Here is a 19,870-nt window from a genome sequence, read left to right as displayed (position 1 = left end):
ACTTTAACCTTTAAAAAACAAAATACTAATAGAATTGTTTTGGAAATGTAAAAAAAATAGATAAAATTAAGCCCAACCTTTCAATAGATACATCTTCTCTACTTTATACAGTACATTTTATTCCTCAGCTCATTGTTATCTAAAAAAAAATTCAATTTGTGAGAAAAAATTATGAAATATGCTGTATTCTTTGAACATTTGGATACTTCAAATGAAGTATTTATTCATTTATAATATATTGCCAGGTTTATTGTGTTTTCAAAAAAGAACAAATGAGTCAAATGCATATGTTTACATTTATACTACAATAATTAAACAGTTGGATTGCAAAGGTCATTCCTACTACAATCCTTCCAAGCTCTTGCATGACTGCTGAATATTAGCGCAAACTGATGGCTCGGGAAAAAAGACTTTTCTTTTTTCTCGACACCAAAGTGCGACCTTTCCTCTTAAACATCCCTAAAACACGGGCTCTCCCTTTATGGCCGCACTGAGAACATCACGCAGCGGTCTATTTTGTGATTAGTTTTCAGATGAGTGGCAGCTGATGGTGTGATCTCAGATGTTGTAAATGAGCTAGCCCCTTGTTTAATGTCCCTAAATCCCTGTACAGTTTTCACTCTAATCCCCCATGTGGACTAAAGTCACTCGCCAGCATTTTCCTTCAAAACGTGTGAGAGCCACCTTTGAGGTTGGCTGCAGAATCCCACCATGCTCTGTACTGACTGATATCGCAAGCCGTGAAGCCAGCAGGCTTATGTGAATGTTTAGACAGAAACACCCCAGAAAGAACCAGGAGTACTAACATGGGAACCTTCACTGAGAAATATCTGTGGCCAGACTGATGTAATGACTATAAGGCAACAGAAGAGGCCTGCAGGTGAATCCTGCAAATTAAAAACAAATATTAGAACATGCATCAAGGTTTCTCTTTTCTAAAATAGGCTTTTGGGGGAGGTGACAGTGGAATGACTGGCCCACTTTCTGTTCAAACCACTCAGGGGAAGCGAGAATTTCAAGACGTGTATCTGCACAAAAGATCTCCAATGTCTAACATGTCATTAGTTTTTCTTTGATTGCAGTTTTTACTTAATTTTTGCCCATTTGCAGCATTTAGACCGGTCATGAAATCTGCAGGGTTTTTTTTTTTTTACTGAATTTCAACCAGATTCAATATCAGCAGATATTAGTTCTTTACAGACTTAATGATGTTAGCATTTAAAACAGCCAACAATTTTGCTTTATTTAGGTAAAGGACAGAAATAATCTTCAAACATGAGTTCTGATGTTCCATCAGAAGGCTCTCTGCACCAACACAGGTTCGGAGCACCACAAACAGCCAGCAGAGTCAGCCAGATTAAGTTCTCCACAGCTGTGCTGCCATTGTATCTCATTAAGGCTCAGAAGTAACAACACATAAGAAATGTTAGCGAGATCTGCTTACGTTTGTGTATCGGATTTTTAAATCACCACATATTAGTATCGGTCTGAAAAAAATCTTATATCAGCTAGGCTCTGATTTTAACCCACCTCTATCACCTTGTTAGGTACTTTCATGCAATCCAAAAAACAGTGTTGCTGTTTCATATCTAGCTCCTTTATGAAGTAGGCCAAGTTTCTTTCAAAGATGTTTGCTTTCTAAGTGCCTCCTTAGCTTGTGGCACCATGCTAGCATTAGCCAAGTCTTCCTGACAGATGACCCACTTTGACTGAGGGCTGCTGACATCCACAGTCCAGCTAAAAGCTAAAAGACATGTAGCTTTAAAGATACAGCCTCTGTTTTCCTCAGATGGCGGATCATCCAACAAGCTTTCCCCCTTATTAACCTCTTGTTGTGTCTTTCTCTCATAATTCTTACCATTTGATGATGAGTAAATGAAGCTGGGTGTCAAAATTATTCTGTATCATAACTATGCTAGTTTACCTGTGGTGGAAGTTCAAAACCTGTTTAGTGGATGACGACTGCAGGAAAAACCCTGTAACTGTATATTTTTGTAAGGCGATAAAACAAACTGAAATACGCATTAAAGCCGGTGATTGGATTACAGAGGAGACACAAAAGCTGAATCACAACAAAAGTCCGCATCAGTCAAACTGCAGCCAAAATACGTGACTGCGCAAGCGTGCCCTCTATTCTCCTTGCCTTGTGCTTAGCCGAACCTCAACCACCTGGTGTCCTAAAATCAATCAAATCAAACACAAGGCTGCTCTGATGTGTGTGTGTGTTATCACCTTTATTCTAATAATCAGACTCAGCTGTTCAGGAATCAGTCAGCTGTAGGCAGTCTCACACACACACTGCTGGCTATCTGTTTTATGCTCTGTTTCGACACACTGAACACAGCCTGCAGGAAACCTCAGCTGAAGTTAAAAAACAAGTGACCACAAACTTTCATCTGCATTCATACTTGTGTAACACTAAATTCATTCTAATATTGGCAACAATATTCATAATAATAATAATAATAATTTCAAAATTCTCTAACATCGTTCTGAAAAAACAGTTAATGCCAACGAGATCTTAAGATATTGTGTGATGTGTCTTTGTTGAAGAACCAGGAAAAATATGGAAATATATTTGCTCAGCATTAGGTTTTACAAGTTCTTGAACGGTGGATTTTAACCCCCCCAAAAAGCTGAGGTGCCTATTGTGGAGTGTGTGTACATGCAAACATACACGTGTTACTACTTGTCCACAGGCAGCAATCCTGTGCTTCGCTTGAATGAGAATCATGTATGATAACGTGACCTGATTCTGTGCTGTCTGTAGGTATGAATGTGAGCATGAATGGTTATCTGTCTCTTTATGTTAGCCCTGTGATGGACTGGCGACATGTCCAGGGTGTACCCCGCCTCTCATACAGCGACAGCTGTGATAGGCTCCAGTCGCCCTCTGACCATGAATTAGATAAGCAGTTAAGAAAACGGCTGGATTGATGGATTTTAATGCAAAAAAACTAAACAAAAAACATAATAACTTCAGTTTAGACTTAGACATGAATCATAAATTTATGATTAAATAGTTAATTTAAATTGACATGACATTTCTGTAAGTTTTTCTGTAGTTGTTGTTTAACAAACAATGCAAATGTGAAGCAGTTTAATATGTTTTGTTGACCTTTTTGAATATTGACATGTGAATGGTTCCACTTTATAGACTAAGAACACACTGAAAGCGTTCATAATATATATTGAAATCAATTATTTTTCAGTAAAAATCTCTATCTATAGCACATTTTAGTTAACCAAGAAAAACAATGATTTAATTAATGACTGACTGTCACAGAGTAGCAGAGCTTCATGTATAGTAACACCACTGGTTTCGCTCATTGTACATTCGTTTCCTTTTCCTTGTCCAACCTCAGGAAAAAATACCACTGTGGGCAGTAAGCTAGAAGGATCACCACCCCCTTTCTTTGTCTGTATGAAGTATAAAATCAAAAAAGCAGAACAAGCTCACAAGCAGGAGAGACAAAGAAAACAGCTTTATTATTACTTCTGACATCTGTTGTTTTTCTGCTGTAATAGATTTTAGCGCTCAAATCAGATGCTGTTTGCAGATCTTCATCAACTATTGATGTAGACTCCATCGACATCTCTCTACATCACTGCATATCAAATATTTTTGTCACCATTTTTTAAAGCTGCTTTTTGTGCTTCTTTGACTATGATACAACTCAGAATATGTTATGGTTTAATGGTTTTACTAACCGCTACATTAAGAACACTTTTACTACCAGGAGTGTCGTGATAACATCAGATGCCACTGGACAAACAGAAGACTCATTTAAACTACTACAGCTTTAAAATAGTTCTGAAAATAATGAAAATCAAATCAGGTCAAGTGCAAATGTTGCCTGGTGAAGTGAGCATGTCACAAGTCCATCATAATTATGCACAGTCATGTCACAGCAGGTGCAGGGGGTGGAGCTTGGAAGAACAGTCAGATGGACCCGGTGGATCCTGAACAGTTGATACTGATCAGGGCTGGTGAGCTTCAAAATGAAAGTGCTGAGTAATGCTGCTGATGATCTTTCATTCAGCCACATAAATACAAAACACCTCCAAATGTTTTATTCTGTGAAGGCGACGACAGAAGCGAGTCCACCATGGTGTTTCACACTGCATTCAGCGCATATGCAGACATCTAATAATCTGACCGCACTGGTAATTCAGCAAATATAATTACAGTAGTTTAAAAAAACAACAAACTTGGACCAGAAAGTTTTGAAAAATAAAAGCAAAAACACAGATTCAGAACGGGGATCTTGCTCTGACGTTTATGTTGAACTCTCGGAGTTACAGAGTTCGTAGGGGGCAGCTGTGCCAACACCAAGAGATCAAACCTTTAAACAGCAGCGTCCTCTCTGAACTCTCCATGGTGTTGGAAGAAAGAGCATGAATTACATCTGTGCCCGTGTGTTGTATGATCTCTTTGACATCTTCCATATATTGTTACCCCAGTAGATGCAGTGGAAAACCGCACAAATAAAACCAAACATATTTACGTACTGAACCTGATAATATGCAAGAATTTATACACTCATGTTTGGTAAGTTTTTACTGCTTAAATAATTTGTTACAGAGTGACATGTCCTATTTTATTTTGAAAGAATAAAAAATATTTTTATATTAAAATATATTATTTCTTTCCAATGTCAAGACCTGCCTGTTTCACAGTAAACTAAATTATCTCAGTAAGTCACCTTGAACTTGGCAACCTGAGATGATAATACTGAAATAAATGAAATTAGCAAAGACAGGACAGCAAAAATGGGAACTTTGCCCAGAGATATCTTCTCATCTCTCACTTTTAGGAGAGAATCTAGATCATATGAAGCTTTTCTGTTTTTCTCCAGGTGGACCTGAACCCTATATCACTGTGGTTTATAGGACAGCATCTAAAAGGAAATGTTCTACATCCAGGGTGGCCATCTCTGTTTCTCCCCAGGTGGTTTGAGTATGTTTGTGTGACTGCGTTTCAGCTCAGTCGTGACTCTTTCAGCTGTTCTCTTCACTTTGAGGTTTTATCATGCAGACTTGTATCTGTCAGTCTTATTGACATGGCTGTGAGAGATTCTGTCTCAGTTTTTCCTCTACATTTAAACAAGCTTTAGAACATTAACCCTTAATCGGTTATTTTAAGACAAGCCTGTCACATTTCAGTTGATTTTTTTTTGCTTAATCAATAGCCTAGAATCCACAGCTATCCATTAGAGCTGTTTGAGTACAGCAGAAATGAAACCACAATTAATTTGGTCAATATTGAGATTATGATCTTTTAATACAACTGCTCATAGAGTTCATTTCTTGGGAGTAAATTTTCTTGAACTTTCATTCAAAAATAAGAAAGAAAGATTTGTAATTAAACCCTCCACAGCCCGGTAGTCAGTAAATTTAGAGAGTACCAAAAGCAAAGTTAGAACCAAGCACAATAATCATATAATCTCAGAGATTTTGTTTTGATAATCACTGGAAGCCAAAACTGTAACTGAAGCTTAAAATCTGATTAAACACACAGGCATATTATCCGATTTAAAACAAAAACATAAGCTGAATATCTACACATTTGACACACATTTGAAACTGCATTCTTTTTGACAAAAAAAACTCTAAATGGATTTATTCTGCTCACTTTCAGCTCCATCTTTTTTCTCTTAAAGTAGCACTGCGTGGTTCACAGATTTCTTGCACTAAGCCTCGGTGCATCCACTGCTGTCTGAAACATGCAGTTTTAGCTCCCCTCCCTTTAAGATGACTTTCTTCTGACTGGCTTAAAAAGCAGGTGGGAGGGGCTTCTGTGTCCACAGCCAGACTCATGTGCGTGAGATGACCATATTTGGAATATCTGCGCTCATTGACCCTATTAGAGACAAGATTTTTTATTTATTTATTTATTTTTTACAAATGTTGGAACCTGAGTTTTTGGCTTACAGGAACTACTTGAAAATTTGTTCAAGTTTATTATGAACTTCCATTATTGTAACAATATATGGCCATAGTAAAAAGAAAGCACAACTGTTTTATGTTCTAGGGTTTTACATATACATACAAATAAAAATAATCTTGCAAAGTTGACTTAGTTTGTCACACACTGTTTCAGGCCAGATATGTAAAACCTTGGAATTGAAATAGGATTCAAAATAGGACTTACTTTCTTTTTAGCACAATTTTTATATACACACAAAAAAAGAAGTTGCTTGAAGTTTACTTCAAACAATGTATTACTGGTCACAGTTATCACTTATAAGTTTCCTGTTGCTTTGTTATTCAGGGATCATCTAATAGTGTAAATACTACCACACGTCTACATCCGTGTGTGAGAGTGCAGAAATGTCAGTCGTTACATCTTCTCCTCTAAACCACTCAGCGTTATTATGGCCTTCTCTCGCTAGCTATGCTGTTGAAGTAAGCCACCACAATAAATCACAGTTTCACCAGCAGCGTAATGTAACCCCCCCCCACGCCCCTCGCCCCGCCTCCCTGCTCTCTCCTTTTATTATCCTTCACACTTTTGCAACTGTCCTCTCTCTATTCCCACCGCTCCCTGCGTCCTAACCTCTCATCCTCTTTGTCTGGCTTTCACAACTTGTATTTTGGCAATTAGTATCTGACACTGATGCCTCTAAACTAACTAAAGAATGACCATAGTCTAAATGCTAACCATCTGGTGTCCTTGAAAAAACACTTAACCCTGAAGTCTAAGGAGCTTGGAAAGAAAAGCGTTTATAGATGGCAGACAGTTGGTGTCGTAAACCACCGCCTCAACTGTCTGCCATCTATAATCCAGTTTTGAGATCCCTTCCCAGACGCCTTAACGCCCACTCACATCCTGGGCCATCTGACCTCAGGAAATCACATGATAGGGTGGGGCCAGGTTTCACAATGAGCTCACCCGAAACCCTGGCTGATTGGGACCCACACCCACTTTCACACCTTGGCTCATGTGATTAGGTAGAGGATCATCAGGGGGTCCTTTGTCCCTCTTTGGGGGGAAACTCCCACTGGGTTTAAATCTGGGACTCTCCACCATTTGACCCTAGAACTGAAGAAGCTTCTCGGATGAGAGGTGAAACGTCTTCAAGCAACTCAAAGAAGTCCAGACGCTTTTCTTTCCAAGCTCCTTAGACTACGATGACCTGGATGACTGAGAACCTTCACAGACACTTAACCCTGAAATGCTGCATTGAAGCTGTTCAGTCATCAATGGTAATGTACAGCATGCAGTGACCACAGACTGATGGTAAAGTGAACGAGTGCTAATATAAACTGTGTGACTGTGGAGCTGAAAAAAGAGCTGATGGATCCCATGAGCTTCTCTGGGTCGAATTTTTATCCCATCATTACTAGTCTGTAAATTATATATAAGTTTAATTAAGTCTAGTTCCAGTTTCAGTCACGTATCCCAAAACCAGGACAAGAGTTTAAATGTCATTGTACCTTTTAAACTTTACCACTTAGTTGAGTCTTGAGTGTAATTTTACAGCCATCTGTAAAACACGGTGGAGGCACCGATCTTTCCCTCCCAGAGTCCCGACTTTAACATTACTGAAGCAGTGTGAGATCACCTTGTCAGAAAACAGAACAAAAGGCAGCCAACATCCAAAGAAGAGCCTAGATTGTCCTTCCAGAAGCCAGGAGAACTATTTCTAAAGACTACATAAAAAACTGACAAGAAAGCTGACAACTTATTTCCCATTTTCCTTGGAAGACATAAAGAAATAAGGGATGGCTATAGCCTCTACTGCCCACCACTGTAGTTTAACTGGTTCTCTTTTACACCATTATACTTTTTTTACTATCTTTTTTCCCCATCTTTCCCAATGCATGCGTAATAGGGGCACAAACCAGTTATATCACACTGTAAAATCTAATTAGTTCCCAGAACTCAAAAAAATTATGGAAACTCGTTGCCTCAAAAAAATTGAGTAAAGCTTAGCTAAAAATGACTAAGTTAGGACAACTTATTTACTTTGAGTACTCTGTACAAGCTCATTTGTTCCCAGAACTCAAAAAAATTGGATCAAGTTTACGTAAGATGACCAAGTTAGGGCAACTTACTCATTTTGAGTACACTGTACAGCCTTGTTAGTTCCCAGAACTCAAAAAAATTATGGAAACTCGTTGCCTCAAAAAAACTAAGTAAAGCTTACTTAAGATGACTGTTAGGACAACTTATATATTGCAAGTCTGCAGTATTAACAATAACTTGATATTTCTGACTGTACAATACTAAATGTTTACCTACTGACAAACATGTTAAGTTCAACTAAATGAAAAAACAATTTGTGGTAACCTGAATATGATTAAAAATAATTAACAACAATTTTTGTAATGATGTTAAAATGAGCCCAACTTTTATTTTCAAACACAACAAAGTATAACAGCCAACATACTGGACACTGTTCTGCTGAACAACAAACAATTATATTGCCATCACTGTTATAATCTTACAATGAAACAAAGTCTCAGATGTAATTATTCTGAAAATAAGTTTAGGCCTACCACAGTTTGTTTTGTACTTACTTATCTAATCAAAATAAAATATTTATTGTTCTGTCACAAGTGCAGTCTCTAATTTAAACAACACATTTGTTTTCCATTCCAACACATGAGCTGGAATGTTGTAATATTTTAAGGATGGCTTGTTTCCAGTCCAGGCATTACTGCCTGAATGACTATCATGGATCGAGGTGATCCAAATGTAGGTGCAGAAGAAAGTCTTTAACTTCCCTTAAGTACAGTGGCAGTGGACGTGGGTTGGAGGTGCAATGAGCTTGAACCTGCAGGCGACCATCTTCACTGACCACACCATCTGTGACGGAGGACTCATCTCTCCTGTTGTCCTGCAAGCAAACAATCATAGTTTTTGGAACATGAACTTAATTGCTTTCTTAAAACATTTTTTTCTGCATTTGGTATAAAACAGACTCCAATTTAGACGATCTCAGGCTCCCTCCCCACCGGAGAGATGACATTCAATGTCCCAAATTGTCAGCCTGGATAGCCCTGACCACCACCCGACACACAATAATGTCATGAAAGCATCATTTTAAAAAGGGCTATGCAAACATGGCCAATAACTTTCATTCTAATGATGTGCAAAATGATTTTGGGCACAAAACAGATTTTGCTGTTAGAAAACTTGCAGACTTCACTATATACAGTGTAGACCCTCTAAACTAAGTTTGGGGGACGTGATCTTTCAAGAAATGCAGACCAAACTGTTGTTGTTTGTTTACTTACACAGCATGTCTTGTAGAATTAACCATGGTCACCAGCAACAGCATAGTGCAGTCATATCTCAAGTCTAATAACAGAAGACAGGAAAAGATCAGTAAAGAAACAACTTCCCCAAACCAAAGCACAAATAAAACAATAAGTAAAACAGGCTGATCTAAAGTATGATTAAAGTTCAGCCTGATTAATATAAATGTCACTGACAGTTGCTAATATATTGGAAAACCAAAACACTTACCACTGAGTTGATGTCTTTCTGTCCAACAGCAGGAGTGCTGGTCCCGAGCCTCAAAGACAGTAAGAAGCAAGCAGAGGGAGAAAAAACAGAACATTTTTCAGAAGCTGATTTGATCCTTAATGGCTGTGCAATCATTGTAACATAGAGTTTGCTTATGTTGTTAAATAAAGGCTAGATTTGACATTAATAGATGCCACAGATGTTCAAAAGCTGCCACAAAGCATGAAAAAAATGGACGTCTCTGAAAACGTCGGAGCATTTTTGCAAATATGTGATGTCTTGATAAATCGAGCAGATACTTGAACTTTACACAGCTACATTCTCGCCTGAAAATATCTTAAAAGTTTATTTTGTGACCCAGAAAAAGTAATAAGTTTCTCAGCGGCGCTCCTCCGCCATTGCCGCGCTTACAAGTACGCACAGGCTCCGACAACCGGCCAACAAATGCGATCCTCCTTTTCCCCAGACTACCCTTTCTGGGTCACAAAATAACCTTTTAAGATATTTTCAGGCGACAATGTAGCTGTGTAATGCTCAAATATCTACTTAATTTATCAAAATATCACATATTTGCAAAAGTGCTTCCACGTTTTCGGAGAGCTCTGTTATCCACCCCCCACACCCACCCCACCCCACCCCTAATGGCTGCACCTCCCGAAGAATTTTGTCTGGGCTCTTATCTCACTTATTTATTTCAAACAATCAACAGAAAATTTCACCACATAGTTTTATGTAAGGTTTTTAAGGCTGTGGTGTTAATTTTTAAGTAACATGAGCCCAGCGGCAGCACCAACGCTAGGCTAACACTAACTAGCTAGCAAGATTTTAAACCTGGTGCTAAACTAAGAGAAGCCACAAAATCAGTTTGAATAAGAGTAAACATTTACTCACCAAGTCAGTGTATCAGGTAAAGATCCACAGCAATGACAACAATAATATCTTGAGCTGACGCTTCTCCAGGTTTGCTCCACATATCCCATAAAAAATGCACCGTGAACATGCGGACTGATCCGCGAGGGAGGAGGACGGTAGTCACGTGGCATTTTCAAAACACATCTTTCATCCTTCCGCACTGAGAAGCAAAACTTCCAGCTTACTTAGTTTTTCTAAGTTAAGACAACTCAAATAAATGGAGTTTATTAGCGTTTTTGCATAAAAAGTACTGGTAACTTATTTAAATTGAGTTCTAATAACAAATTGATAAAAATTGAGTTCAGCCTATTTAATATTTTTAATTAAACACAATATTACATTTTACAGTGCATATGTGTGTGTAACTTTGCCAAAACAATGTCGGACTCTGTAGTTTTCTCTGGTCCCCTCCCCAATCAGACCAGGAGTGACATGTTTAGCCGCATGTTCTCCTTAAATTGCTGGCTGTCTGAGTGGTGTCCCAGAAACGATGTGGGCTTCATAGATAATTGGCAAACCTTCTGGAGGAAACCTGGTCTTGTTAGGAGAGACGGCATCCATCCCACTTTGGACGGAGCAGCTCTCATTTCTAGAAATATGGACAAATTTATTAAACCCCCCAAAATATGACTATCCAGAGTTGGGACCAGGAAGCAGAGTTGCAGTCTTACACGCCTCTCTGCAGCTTCTCTCCTCCTGCTACCCCCCCAAAAACCCATCTCCATTGAGACTGTGTCAGCTCCCAAAAAGACAAAAAACAAACCAAAAACCAGCAATAAACAACTTAAACATAAAAAATCACAAAGAAAGAACAATACAGTATCCACATCTGAACCAAAGAGTAAAACAGTGAAATGTGGATTATTAAATATTAGGTCTCTCTCCTCCAAGTCTCTGTTAGTACATGACTTAATAATTGATCAACAAATCGATTTACTCTGCCTTACAGAAACCTGGTTGCAGCCGGATGAGTATGTTAGTTTAAATGAATCAACACCCCCGAGTCATTCTAACTACCAGAAATCTCGAAGCACAGGCCGAGGGGGCGGTGTGGCAGCAATTTTTCACACCAGCCTATTAATTAACGAAAGACCAAGACAGACTTTTAATTCATTTGAAAGCCTGATGCTTAACCTTGTCCACCCCAGCTGTAAAACTCAGAAACCAGTCTTACTTGTTATCATCTATCGTCCACCTGGGCCTTACACAGAGTTTCTCTCTGATTTCTCAGACTTTTTATCTGATTTAGTGCTCAGCTCAGATAAAATAATTATTGTGGGTGATTTTAACATCCATGTAGATGCTAAAAATGACAGCCTCAACATGGCATTTAATCTGTTATTAGACTCAATTGGCTTCTCTCAAAATGTAAAAGAACCCACCCACCACTTTAATCACACTCTAGATCTTGTTTTAACATATGGCATAGAAACTGAATATTTAACAGTGTTTCCTGAAAACCCTCTGCTGTCTGATCATTTCCTGATAACATTTACATTTACAATAATTGATTACACAGCAGTGGAGAGTAGACTTTATCAAAGTAGATGTCTTTCTGAAAGTGCTGTAACTAAGTTTAAGAATATAATCCACCCACTGTTATCATCTTCAATGCCCTGTACCAACATAGAGCAGAGCAGCTATCTGAACGCTACTCCAACAGAGGTCGATTATCTTGTTAATAATTTTACCTCCTCACTACGTACGACTCTGGATACTGTAGCTCCTGTGAAAACTAAGGCCTCAAATCCAAAGTCCCTGACTCCGTGGTATAATTCTCAAACACGTAGCCTAAAGCAGATAACTCGTAAGCTGGAGAGGAAATGGCGTGTCACAAATTTAGAGGATCATCATTTAGCCTGGAGAAATAGTTTGCTGCTTTATAAGAAAGCCCTCCGCAAAGCCAGAACATCTTACTATTCGTCACTGATTGAAGAAAATAAGAACAACCCCAGGTTTCTCTTCAGCACTGTAGCCAGGCTGACAAAAAGTCAGAGCTCTACTGAGCCAACCATCCCTTTAACGTTAACTAGTAATGACTTCATGAACTTCTTCACAAATAAAATTTTTATCATTAGAGAAAAAATTACCAATAATCATCCCACAGATGTAATATCATCTACAGCTACTCTTAGTACCATCAATGTTAAGTTAGACTCTTTTTCTCCAATTGATCTTTCTGAGTTAACTTCAATAATTAATTCCTCCAAACCATCAACGTGTCTTTTAGACCCCATTCCTACAAAACTGCTCAAAGAAGTCCTGCCATTAATTAATGCTTCAATCTTAAATATGATCAACCTATCTCTAATAATCGGCTATGTACCACAGGCCTTCAAGGTGGCTGTAGTTAAACCTTTACTCAAAAAGCCATCTCTAGACCCAGCTGTCTTAGCTAATTATAGGCCAATCTCCAACCTTCCTTTCATATCAAAAATCCTTGAAAGAGTAGTTGTCAAACAGCTAACTGATCATCTGCAGAGGAATGGCTTATTTGAAGCGTTTCAGTCAGGTTTCAGAGCTCAGCACAGCACAGAAACAGCTTTAGTGAAGGTTACAAATGATCTTCTTATGGCCTCTGACAGTGGACTCATCTCTGTGCTTGTCCTGCTAGACCTCAGTGCTGCATTCGATACTGTTGACCATAATATCCTATTAGAGCGATTAGAACATGCTGTAGGTATTACAGGTACTGCACTGCAGTGGTTTGTATCATATCTATCTAATAGACTCCAATTTGTACATGTAAATGGAGAGTCCTCTTCAGACACTAAGGTCAATTATGGTGTTCCACAGGGTTCAGTGCTAGGACCAATTCTATTTACATTATACATGCTTCCCCTAGGCAACATCATTAGAAGACATAGCATAAATTTTCACTGCTATGCAGATGACACGCAGCTCTATCTATCCATGAAGCCAGGTAACACACACCAATTAGTTAAACTGCAGGAATGTCTTAAAGACATAAAGACCTGGATGGCCGCTAACTTTCTGCTTCTTAATTCAGATAAAACTGAGGTTATTGTACTCGGCCCTGAAAATCTTAGAAATATGGTATCTAAGCAGATTCTTACTCTGGATGGCATTACCTTGGCCTCCAGTAACACTGTGAGAAACCTTGGAGTCATTTTTGACCAGGACATGTCCTTCAACGCACATATTAAACAAATATGTAAGACTGCTTTCTTCCATTTGCGCAACATCTCTAAAATTAGAAATATCCTGTCTCAGAGTGATGCTGAAAAACTAGTTCATGCATTTATTACTTCCAGGCTGGACTACTGTAATTCACTATTATCAGGATGTCCTAAAAACTCGCTGAAAAGCCTTCAGCTAATCCAAAATGCTGCAGCAAGAGTACTGACAGGGACTAGAAAGAGAGAGCATATTTCTCCTGTTTTGGCTTCCCTTCATTGGCTTCCTGTTAAATCCAGAATTGAATTCAAAATCCTGCTCCTCACATACAAGGTCTTAAATAATCAGGCCCCATCTTATCTTAATGACCTTGTAGTACCATATCACCCTATTAGAGCACTTCGCTCTTGCACTGCAGGCCTACTTGTTGTTCCTAGAGTATTTAAAAGTAGAATGGGAGGCAGAGCCTTCAGTTTTCAGGCCCCTCTTCTGTGGAACCAACTTCCAGTTTGGATTCGGGAGACAGACACTATCTCTACTTTCAAGATTAGGCTTAAAACTTTCCTTTTTGCTAAAGCATATAGTTAGGGCTGGACCAGGTGACCCTGAATCCTCCCTTAGTTATGCTGCAATAGACGTAGGCTGCCGGGGATTCCCATGATGCATTGAGTTTTTCCCTTCCAGTCACCTTTCTCACTCACTATGTGCTAATAGACCTCTCTGCATCGAATCATATCTGTTATTAATCTCTGTCTCTCTTCCACAGCATGTCTTTCATCCTGTTTTCCTTCTTTCACCCCAACCGGTCGCAGCAGATGGCCGCCCCTCCCTGAGCCTGGTTCTGCCGGAGGTTTCTTCCTGTTAAAAGGGAGTTTTTCCTTCCCACTGTCGCCAAAGTGCTTGCTCATAGGGGGTCATATGATTGTTGGGTTTTTCTCTGTATTTATTATTGTGCTATCTACTGTACAATATAAAGCGCCTTGAGGCGACTTTTGTTGTGATTTGGCGCTATATAAATAAAATTGAATTGAATTGAATTGAAAAAAATATGTACCCACAATGCAGTTTAACAAAGCTATTTTAACCCAGCTAGCTGCCTGTGACTCCTCTGATCGTATAAAATAGGATGATAGCTCATGAAGTTCTCCTCCATTCTGATGTTGATAAAAATAGAAATGTCTATCGTGTTCTTGTTCATCTACTGCAAATATGTGGCTCATTGTGACTTTAACAGTTTTGGAAGGGGGGGGATTAAGTTATATCAGGCACTTAAACACACATAAATAGTGGAACAAATCAAAACTGCAATATTAATTTACATGGGTACATTTTCCACAGAGCCTGTCGGTACTTTTCTCTTTGCAGTGGATGACAGAAACTTCATAAACTTCATACTAATTCATATTCACGCCCCATTTCTACCTCAGATCGTGCGTATGGATCAATACGACTCCCGTGCAATGATGAATTCTCAGGTCAGCAATTTCTTCTCTTCATATTACTCCACCAGTGATCCAAGAATAGCCTAAAGTACCTCACGGATGCAGGACTGTCCATCTCTTTTGATAAAGAAGTTAAATTTAGAGATAGAGAGAATGAGGGAGAGACAAATATATACCAGATGAGGTGAGAAGACAATAAACTAGAAAGATGAAAATAAAGTGTGATATTGTGGAATATAGATGTTAGAGAGATAAAGGAAGGAAAATATGGAAACAGAGAAGTGAAATAGAAAGACACTGGGAAAATACAGAAACTGATCTGAGACAGATATAGGGGCATATCACCAGAAAGATGAGTCGAGTAAGAAAGAGAGACAGCTGCCAGTGTTAATCAGTCAGCGGCAGCAGCTCTGTGTCTCTAAGGCTTAATCTGGACCAGACCCTCAGTGCACCCCCTCCCCCTTTTCTTTAGTCTTCATCAATATCGTCACATACACATCATTTGGGGACATTAATCACAGCCTCTGCTAGCTCGCTGATATCCCATCTGCCTATTGACAACTGTGAGGAGAATGCTTGGTTACTAAAGACTGATTAAGTGATTAAGTGTCAGACTTTGGAGGGTTTGAGAAAAGTTCAAGACGCCACATTATTCTCCATTAAAACATAACTTTGTCAAAAAACGCCAAAGTTAAAGATATTACAAGACGTGACTGTCTGATATCAGTGCATATGTTCTGTTTTACAGTTTTACAAACATTACTTTATCAGTATGAAAGAACATCCTATCAAACACTGCCAATAAAATCAATTTTCTGTTTGATCACACCCATCAAATCAACAGGAGGCAACATGTGAACATGTTGATGTGTGAACAGGGTGAACTCAATTCTACCAATTGTAGTAGCTAAATCGCACTAATTCAGTCTGTACAGGAGCTTAGGTCATCAATGATGGCTCGTTTAAGCTCAGGTTAGATTTAAACGCCTATTGTAAACACTACTGTCTTTTTCGGAGTTTGCAAAGAAAAGCGTCTGGACTTCTTTAAGTTGCTTGAAGACGTTTCACCTCTCATCCGAGAAGCTTCTTCAGTTCTAAGGTCAAATGGCCGAGAGTCCCAGATTTAAACCCAGTGGGAGTATCCCCCCAAGGAGGGACAAAGGACCCCCTGGTGATCCTCTAATCACATGCGCCCAGGTGTGAAAGCGGGTGTGGGACCTAATCAGCCAGGGTTTCGGGTGAGCCCATTGTGAAACCTGGCCCCACCTTGTCATGTGAATTCCTGAGGTCAGATGGCCCAGGATGTGAGTGGGCTTTCACACCTGGGCGCATGTGATTAGAGGATCACCAGGGGGTCCTTTGTCCCTCCTTGGGGGGATACTCCCACTGGGTTTAAATCTGGGACTCTCGGCCATTTGACCTTAGAACTGAAGAAGCTTCTCGGATGAGAGGTGAAACGTCTTCAAGCAACTTAAAGAAGTCCAGACGCTTTTCTTTGCAAACTCCTTTGACTACGATGACCTGGATGACTGAGAACCTTCACAGACACTACTGTCTTTTAATACTATTACAATAACCCTGAAATTAAATAATAGCACTCACCTGTGCTTTAAAGATTAAGAATTTCTTGTCCCTTATCTCCACGTTGGTAAAATTGTTGAGTCATTGTCTTACGTTTCTGTTTGTATGTTCTTGTTTTTACTATTGATCTAACTCAGTTTACTTGCTTTATGCATAGACTGTATTTAAAAGACGATGCCACCCATTCATTAGTGAAGTCGAAAGCTACGACTTGAGCATTTGTTGGTGTTTTGATGTGCAAAGGGTGAATCGTGATGCTCCTTTCTGAAACCTAGAATAGCCAAAATTGACAAAATGGACCTCGTCTTTTACTTATTATAACCTGAAATGAGCGACTGAGCCCATAACCCTATGGCAAAAATGTTTACAGAGGTCAAGTTTAAGGGAAGATTTTTTTCTTCGTTTTCCTTTTTCTGTAAACCTGGAAGTCTTTTGCAGCCACAGGAATCAAGAGGAACGCAGGAACTTTCACATTTGGCTTCGCTTTTCAGACCCGGAAGCTACGTCCATCTTTTATGCTCTCTGAGTGTTGAAGTGCTGGTGGAAAACTGGGACGTGAGCTTTCAGAGCATTCATGTGTTGTTTCAAATGGGAAAGATGTTTGCTGCCTCGTGACTATAACAGGTACATAGCAGTTATAGAGTCAATGCAATAGCTTGTAAATGTTAATTTAAAGTTTATAGCTACAGCTACATTTGGACATTTTTCTGCTGGAAAACAGCCAGTGAGTGCACGGTTGCAGATGATAGAGCGCTGACACTCAGTCTTACTTCCCCCTGTAATTTCATATTTTCTATACAATTTTCATTCGTTTGCTGCAGTCAGGTTTCTGTTATTGATCTGTGTACAAACTCAAATGTGTAGCAATAATGTTCTGCAGTTCTTACAATAACATTTAACAATGAACCCAACATTTACCCAATCTAACTTTAAGTTTCTGTCATTCTGACCCAAACATGACCTCAGGTTTAATCCCAAACTTTATCCACACTGATATTACCTGACAAAATATATGGAATCTGGATCATTCTTTGAGGGAGTGATGCTGTCTCTCTTTCTCTCCTTCACACTCACTCACACACACACACACACACACACGCACACACAAGATCCTTCACTGTGACGTCACACAGTACGCACTTTACACACTGCACTGAGTCACTTTGAGTCACTTCACCTCAGCACAGTGAACCCGCATCTGTAAGCAGGGGCAGCAACCACACCCAAATTCTGAGTTGGCAAGAACACACCTCTTAAAACAGTGACCTTGTGGTCTGATAAACAACAGAGAGCTTCAGTGTCCTAAAGGGGCTGTTGATCATCCAGAGAAGATGGGGACAACAAGAACAGTAATTCTTTTTAGCTGAGAAACACCATAAATGTATAAAATATATATTCACACTACTGTGCAAAGATTTTAGATACGATTCCATTGTGCAATATCAACAGGGAAGCAAGCTCGCTCTGCAGCAAACAAAGTCCCCAAAACATGCAGCCAAGCACAAAAAGAACAAGTTGTGCCCCCAGTCGCTGATCCCAGCCCTGAAGTCTGAAGTCTAGGGTTATGGGAAGAGACACGGGAACCATGATAAGTCCTCTTGGATGACTGGAACAATCCCCCAACAAGTCCCTGAAGAAACTTGAACAAACTGTGCCATTTTAAAGGTAAAGTGTTTTTAAATATTTAAAATACATGAAGTAATCTTGCTTACCACGACATGTTTTGTTCACTTTGAAATGGGATCTAGCTGGGTTCAAACTGTTAAACTTTCTTATAACATGAGTGACACAAGACAAACTGAAATACCACAAAATGCAATGGATTCAGGTTATAGAAACCTGCTGAGCACCACATGTGGTATGAAAAGGTTCACAGTGCTGTGTGCAACATAAACCCACTGAGAGACACTGGAGTAAGGGGCTCAAATGGGTCCAAAAAAGTCACAAAACTTACAGTAAGTACCGTTAGCGGTTTGGTATTAATGATTAAATGAATTCAGATAACCGCATGCCTCTGTTCACTTCCTCCCTCTTCTTTTATTCATGCTGTTCCAGCACAGTCACAAAGTAGAGATAGCCAACTAACTCCCACCTGCATGCAAACTTCAGATCAAGACAGAAAGGACAAACAGTGGCCCGTGACATGTCTCCGTGCACAACAGGGGTTGTAGTCACTTTTTATTGCAGCAGTGATCAAACAGACATTAGACAGGCTGCAGTGCATCTCCTACTTGTGTTGCTGAAGCAGTGCATGCTGCTTCAGGCCTTGTCAAACTAAAGCATGAGAATAAATTGAGTCAATCTACAACCCCCCCTTCCAAGACAGCAAAATCCCTCCAGGATTTGGGAAGAAAGGTGCAGAAAAGCGAAAGTAATGTAAAGTCACATAACGAGACCACAGGCACATTTTAACTTCCCACTAAAATACTGCATAGAGCATTACTGTCGATATTTATTCTTGTGAAGTTCTGCTGCAGTGTGCATACGGGTACAGTGTGCAGTCTGTAGCTAGAAACCAAATAAATGATCTCTAATTTAAAGTAAAGGTTACACAGAAGCTAAGACATACAATCACGCACCATAGCCCACAAAAAAAAAAAAACTAGGCCGCTATTCTGCTTCTCAGCTTATTTCTCCTTTTAAATTAGACAATTAGATCCAGCAGGCATCATAAGCACCTTTCCAGGCGTGCATCACGTACACATGTAAGTGAAAATAAGACACGAAACGGTCCGTCCCTTTGCCGGATCACTGCGGTACCCTGCACCCAAATGCAGGCCGGCATCCCGGCAAAAAAGGAGGAAAAAAATCCCATGCATCTCGACTCCTTGCTCTCACACGGGGAATGAGACGACAACCAAGTGAAAAGGAAGCATCTTTTTGCTTTTTTATCGGCCTTACCTTTAGCCTCAGTGTCAGTTTTTTGGTTTGGTTTCGTCCTCCTCCTCCTCCACCAAGACGTCGCTGGCTCGAATCGATGAGGAGAGCGGTTTATCAATGGAGGAGACTGACGCTCCGCTTTTATTCCAGCAGGGTTTTCCCTCGATTAGTCCCTATTACACGAGGAAGCGGCTGGTTCGTGTAATTACTGAAGCACCGCGGGGGGTGTGCAATGTGCAAAAACTGCGCCTTAGCGCACGTTAAGAGCGCTGCGTGCTTGCAGCGCTGACCGCCGGCCGGGAGATGCTGAGGTTCAGTGCCGGTGGAGGGTGATGGTGATATCCATAGAGGTCCCAGTTTCCACCTGACACAACCTCTCCTTCCTCCTCCTCCTCCTCCTCTCCGCTGGTGATGCTGAGGAGAAATATCAGCATCAATG

At 39.8% G+C, this 19,870-nt stretch overlaps 1 protein-coding gene across 3 annotated transcripts in view; it reads right to left on the bottom strand.

Annotated features, from left to right (window-relative positions):
* Window positions 1-19,870, bottom strand: part of sptbn4b (spectrin, beta, non-erythrocytic 4b) — a 101,744-nt gene extending 81,874 nt beyond the window's left edge. For 2 of the 3 annotated variants that reach the window (XM_019345257.2, XM_025898391.1), the window contains exon 1: window positions 19,453-19,869. The gene's annotated coding sequence lies outside the window, so the exon portion shown is untranslated. Of the gene's footprint in view, window positions 1-19,452 lie in introns of all 3 variants that reach the window. The other variant, XM_025898392.1, reaches the window with a different exon arrangement.

The sequence above is a fragment of the Oreochromis niloticus genome, linkage group LG14 (assembly GCF_001858045.2).
Source record: "Oreochromis niloticus isolate F11D_XX linkage group LG14, O_niloticus_UMD_NMBU, whole genome shotgun sequence".
Taxonomy (NCBI): Eukaryota; Metazoa; Chordata; class Actinopteri; order Cichliformes; family Cichlidae; genus Oreochromis; species Oreochromis niloticus.
Note: the sequence above shows the minus strand (reverse complement) of the source record. Positions and strands in the feature narration are given on the sequence as shown.